General features: G+C 30.6%; 1 protein-coding gene across 1 annotated transcript in view; it reads right to left on the bottom strand.

The window, feature by feature from the left end:
* Positions 1-324, bottom strand: part of LOC108740930 — a 13,800-nt gene extending 13,476 nt beyond the window's left edge. The window contains exon 1 of the mRNA XM_025973286.1: positions 109-324. The gene's annotated coding sequence lies outside the window, so the exon portion shown is untranslated. The remainder of the gene's footprint in view (positions 1-108) is intronic.
* Positions 325-6,726: the final 6,402 nt, after the last annotated feature.

Here is a 6,726-nt window from a genome sequence, read left to right as displayed (position 1 = left end):
TTATTAAATAAAAAATTAAAATAATCTAAATAATTACTGTTTGGGATAGCTTATTCATGAAAAATTGCATGAAAATAATAGGATTTTTTTGAAACAATAAAAACTTACTTGTTATAACTTAAAGAACTAATTATCTTTTATTTGCTTATTATTTCTTTTTAACAATTCTTTTCAGCGTTCACTTTGTAGTCGTAACTTTCGTCGGCACTATAATACACTCGTATGTAACAATTCGCACTAGAGAAATGTAAAGGCAGCTTGGTAGTCACTTTACTACTACTATTTTGTCGAGTGATTACTGAATAAACTCAATCGTAAAAGTAATAACGATGGCAGAGAGAGAGAAAGAAATGCATTGAATGAATGTCCTACCCTATTTAACAATTGTTTAATCGTCGAACAACTAGGTGTTTCAACATAACAAAGTGGTTCGGTTTTATTATTTTTTTTAGATTAAAGCCGTTTACAAGTTTCTTTAAACAGCGATAGTTTTTTTCGCTAAGGATTTTCCAGTATTTTTATCAAGGATAATTTTTGAGACAAGCATAAAAATATTTATTTAAATGAACTTGTTTGAAACATGAACTAACAGTTTTCCTTTAATTATGAAATGCGCCAAATTTTACTTATATTTATTGCAATCCTGATTCTAATATAATATGAATATTGAAAAAGGATCAGAAAATTTCAATAACCGTGTTTATCCATTTGATTTTATTGTTAAATTTAATAGTCCAAACACAATGACTAATTAAGATAGAGAAAAGATATATAACGTACGTGGTTAAAATAAAAGCAGAAACTTTATTAATTTAGATCGTTAGAACTGGCATATTGTAAAAAATGTTGGTTTAGATCAGCGAGTGTTCAACAGTACGTAAAAGGCTATTATTTATCTATATTAGTTTAATGCACATTGTATCGTTTGATAAATGTGCAAGGAATACTTTTAACAGAAAATAAGAACTACTAATTTAATTTAAACGTTTCCTTTTTATTATCCGAAAATATAGTTTTTTTTATATTCATTTTAACTTAAAGTACTTAACGTACTGTAGCTTAAATAATAGACGTTATTATTCTTTATTTTCCATAAAATAATGGTAATTTTTTTACTTATAAAATGGTCTTATAAAAAATACATGATTCTTACACCAAACAATTGCTTAAAAATTACCCATTCTGCAGTTTTTGTCAACGTTTGTATTAATTATGGAGTACAGTCACCGTGACACAATTAAATTTTTACGCAAATTCTTTTTTATTACACTACAAAATAATATTGAGAATTTGGGACTAACTGTATTTATACTTTGAATATTTAATTATATCCGTACAGGCAACCGCATAAGCACTGGTGTTCTTCGCAGTTATATACATGTAAGGGTAATTTTGAACCTTTAATTACTTTTATTCAAAAATTAACGAAAACACCGTTTCTTTTGACAAAATTAAGACAAACAGTTACTTAAAAAGCATTTTTGTATTTTTTTTGTTACCAATTTATGCAATTGCTGATGGAAAACAGAATCAGAGCCTTATTTGTTTTTTTTCTTTTTTTCAACTTGAATTAATTTTCAATGATTTGAATATACTAGACTTTTACACAGGCAAAATATAATAACTTTTTAGTTTTGGAAAAGAAAATTGTTTATAAGTTATTTTTTAGCTTTATGGTATTTGAAACTTATGGATTTGAGATATCAAATTCCATAAGAAATCACAATGGCGAACCTCCCACCCTTAAAGTATGTTTAGGATAATATGGCGTTTGTGGTTGTATAAACAGTGACATTATTTTGTGTAAATAATAATGACTTTTGTTAATTCCACTTAAATTCTGTGATCGTGTGTGTTTGTCTTTTATTGCATTAAAATATAAACATTGTATGGATGGTGCATAATACTCATGTCTGCTGTAACACGATCAGTGGCAGGTGAGAGCAAAATATTAAAAATTCAGTCCTTTTATTAATTTTAATGCAGATTTGATACTGAATTTACATCTTCACAATTAATCTTCATTAATGAGAGTATTTTCAGTCATATATGAATTGAATATAGTAGTTTTCTTGCAATAATGTGATCATAACCTTTAACACTATTAAGCTATTCAATTAGTTAAAGTCTTAAATTCTTTTTGAGTAGTTTTATTTAATTACTAAGTCATTTGGAGTAAAATGTAACGAAAATGTTTAGAAATTGTTAATTTATGATTAAAAGCTTGTGAAAGCCTTAAGTATGTCATGACATTGTAATGATTTATCTTATGGTGTTTCCTCATCTTGTTAAAGGTGCTGACCCTACAAAAAGCATCCAGAAACGTAGGGCTGGCAGTATAGGGTGAGTTTATTTTAAAAATACATCTTTTTATTCAAAAATTCGTTTTTATATAAACAACTGAGATTCCTGTTACATTGCACTGGTTTTCCATGTTTACCACTAGGTGGAAGCATGAGTTGCTCAAGTTCATATTTTTTCTTACAATCAATGTATAGAAGTAGAGGGGGATTCACCTACAGTACATATTTTACTTATTAAAAAAAAAAATATTTTATCGTTAGAAATAAGATCATACATTCATTTTTATTCATTTAAAATGTTTTTTTAGTTTTCATATATTAACTTCTATAAGTATCTATTACATTTTTGTAGAAAAAAAAAATGCTCAAAAATTGATTCAACAACAACAAACAAGTTGTTTTGTTGGGTATAATAAATTAAGTTATATTATTAATTAACACATGATTTAATACTACAATTACAAAATTGAAATAACCGAATTCAGTGTGGAGGGCAGTTATTACTATTAACTGGACTTTAATTAAACTTTAATCTAATTAATGTTATTTGTGGAATTTGCGATTAAGCAACAATTTTTAGTTATGGATAATATTATTAGTTTTTAAAAATTGGTGGAGGCACCGGGATCAAATTAATTTTAAAAGTATTTCAATTCGCAAAAGATTGATGTTATTGCTATTTTAATTTTCCATTACAATTTTGACCTTACTGTTATTTATTTTACAGCACATTTTATGTTTATTTTTATATTGTTTTGTTTAATATCAAATACGAAAATAAAAAGCATGTTTGCAGTTTTTGCAAGGCTGTGCATGCATTACGTAATGGTTTCAAAAGAACTTATTTAGTTAATTTTGTAGACTGTCGCAGGTACTTCTATGTTATTATTTTTTCTTTTAAGTGTAAGTGTGTAAGTGGCCATCTAAAGGTCACGAATTCATATTTTTTATTCATTGCAAGCAAATTTTTTTCAATGGTGCGATATTACACTACAAGGTGATTCCAATGAAATTGTGAAACATCGATAAAATTCGAACTACAGCTGTATCTACTGTTGTTTTGCTGATCCCTTTAGTTTTATGCAGTTTTATAAATTTAGCAGAGTCGGTAGGTCCTTATGTATTAAATAATAATACAAAAAAATGTTTTTCAATTATAGGAACGCTAAAAGTAATTAAAATTATATCTCCTCCTTTTCTCGTGGATTATACAAATTGCGAAGTTGCAGAACGTTATAAAAATATTTAACTAGGCAATTCCATTACCCATATTACTAGTTACGAGTAGTTGTTGTTAAGTACATCGAAAACCAGGCATGAGATTTTGTAGCCACACGTCCAGATTTAATGTGGATGCAGTATTGACAGCGAGCTAAGAATCTTTAATTGTTATTGTTTTACGTTAGTCTAAAATAGTTGTAAATAACTAAATAGATGGTCTTCAATTACAAACTACAAGATTGTTATGAATTGTCTTATTTAGGATGAATTAAATAGTTGCGAATAATTACAAAGGTCTTCAAGTGTAAAATCAGCCGGAGTACAGGGTTCAATTTGCACCAAAACTTTTTTTTCTTGGTTATTCATGTAGTTAGGAAAGTTTTGAGGAATTTAATGATGAGTCTTCACCTCTTCACCCATATTTAAAGACACAAGTCGCAACTAAATTAGTTGAAATTACTGAAAAACTGATGCATTCCACATAAAAAAATCAATGTTCTAAGAGGAACTGTATAACTCAGTAGCTTTTATCCAGGATCGTGCTAACACTATTAGTTATGGGATTCCTACTCGTGTATCCCTGGTTAAAAGATTCTTGTCCCCAGTCAAATGTCACGAGTCCTTTGACTGGGATGTACAGGTCAGAAACTTATTAAAAAGAGTGCAAAGGCTTTGTGCTTCCTGGACTTATTTAATTCTACTTGAAAAGTCCTTCGGTTGTTGATTGAATAAGTATCAAGTATGTAACGTATTTTCGCGATCAAAGGATTGTGCTTGTGAGCTCGGACACTCAGTTCTTAAATTCCATAGTGTACTTATATTAAATATAATTACAAGTCCTGCAAATCAGATTTATGATTGAAGTAAACGTAGTCATTATCTTGTGCCGTCGGCGGCAGCAATAGCGCGGCGGCAATTCCATAGGTCTCTTCTTTCTACCTGTTGGAGGGCCCGAATGCGAGCCCCACTCCGGGTGCTCCGTTCGAACCCATGTGGTTCTGCCACGGTGCAGTTAGCAAGAAAGAACTCTAGTAGTTTGGATGTCGATCCGTTCGAAATGTACACGTAAAACGTAAAACTGCCCGTGACGTTCGTTATTAGTAGTAGTAGTAGTAGTAGTAGTAGTAGTAGTAATAGTAGTAGTAGTAGCAGTAATAATAGTAACAGCAGTGACAGTTTTTCCCATGGTGCCACTGCCATGGGACGGTATTTCACCGACTACCTTTTCCGCGTTTATCCGAACCCTTTTCCATTCTCGTCCTTCTTCCAGTCCAGTTGACAGTAAATTATAACTGCACAGCAGCACCCGAGGTGGAAATGTTGTAATTAATTAAATTTTCGCCCTATTGTCCTTTTGTTAAAGCCGCCGGGGTTTTTGCGCCAGTTCGTTTTCGCACACTTGTTTTAACTTCGCTCATAAAAGACGTGTGGATCTGGGGCTGCATCCATTTGAAATGTGCTACTGAATCCTTCAAGTTTAACGGCAGTTTAATTATTATCATGTATTTCGAAAGATGTTGTTGAATAATTGAAAGTGAGATCAGTTTTTGCTAGAGATAGTTTTTCTGGATTAAAAAAACTGCCGCCAAAGTGGATATGTACGCTTACGCGGGGGGTGGCCCTCCTCATTATGCGCCGCCCCCTACTTATTTGCCACCACCGCCGCCACCCCATAATGCTCAGGTACCGCCGATGTCCATGCCCCAAGAGGCTCCTCCGCAAATTGCCCACTATTCCAAAAGAAAAAGGTAAAACACCACGATCATTTATAAAAACTTTTCTGAAAACAAAAAGTTTCTTCATAAACTTTTTTGTCATTAATTTGTTATTTGTTTTGATATTGTTGCTTACTTGAAACTTATATACATTGGATTAATTGATGTTTAAAAGATGATATCTCCTGGTTCATACAAAGTGTTTAATTGCCGGGATTTGCAATCCGGAACTGAACATTATTTGCAATTATTTAAATTATTTCAGAAAGCTGAGTTTTATCGAAATGTAAGAAAGTGCACAGAAACACTTACAGTAGTTATGTTTTTGTCGAATAGAAAAAACAGTGAAATTTTCAGGGAAATTACGGATGCGTGAACAACTTTTGGAATAGTTTTATGTGTAGTTGTCAAAAGAAACCAAAAATTAGGGTATTTTGATTTCATTTACAGGAAAATGTCCAGGAAAAATCAGATATATTTAAACTGTGTTTTGCTTTTCAATATGTCACATTTTTCAAATTGATTGTACAAATATTCGATGTGATGATGCTTATATTTTCCGTATACGCAAGCAGAAATTATATATATTTTCTTATGAAAATAGAGTCTTGTTTATAAATTTTTCGATAATATTAAAACTTATTTTTAGCCTTCGTATTGCCAATGAAAACTTAGCGACTTTGACCGCTTTATATTTCTTGGCTAACAAACTGGAACGTTGAATTTACAAAAGTTTTCATGCGATTTCCCTTAATTATGCACATGTTTTCTTCCTCTAGCGATGAAAATCAGTTAGTAAATCGTTCCGAACCAAATAATGCACATCGTTTATATATTCTACAGTTGTAAAAGTACACACGTATAATAAATTATTAAACAAGACGTACATGCACTTCATCGTCAATAAAAAAGTTTAAATTGAGTCAGATGAGTGTATTCAATAAAATTGGTAGGTTTTACGTCTATACAGAAAGTTAATGCTTTTTCTACAACTATAAAATATAGATTTAAAGTTCTAATAAGTAAAAGCACAAAACACAAAAAGCTGGATAACTGTTTCCTCTAGGAAGCCATTATCAATAGTACAAGTATATTAAGTTACAATATAGCTATTACAGCTTAATTACATAAATTTTGGAATTCCCATAAGTGATTCAAATTCAAAAAAAAAAGTGTGCTACCTATTGACAAGACACTTCGGTTATTGAAGAGATTCTTGTTTGAGTACAGAAAGTCTATTTTATTTTTATTGTGATTTATTAATCAAAATTCTAAAAGACGACCAGTTTGGTCGATATTAGTTGCAAGGCAATGTTTAACAGTTTAGTCGATTATGTCTTCTTACGATCAGTAGAAACATTTGTTAAAGCTTCTTGTTTAAAATGCAGATTATGTTATGAGAATACTTGAAACAAAATGTTAATAATTAGATTTTGCACAATTCCATACTTGTTCTCTGTCGATATGGAGCTAATTAATGATCAGCC

This window comes from Agrilus planipennis, unplaced genomic scaffold (genome assembly GCF_000699045.2).
Source record: "Agrilus planipennis isolate EAB-ADULT unplaced genomic scaffold, Apla_2.0 scaffold191, whole genome shotgun sequence".
Taxonomy (NCBI): Eukaryota; Metazoa; Arthropoda; class Insecta; order Coleoptera; family Buprestidae; genus Agrilus; species Agrilus planipennis.
This window is presented reverse-complemented; position numbering and strand designations above follow the sequence as displayed.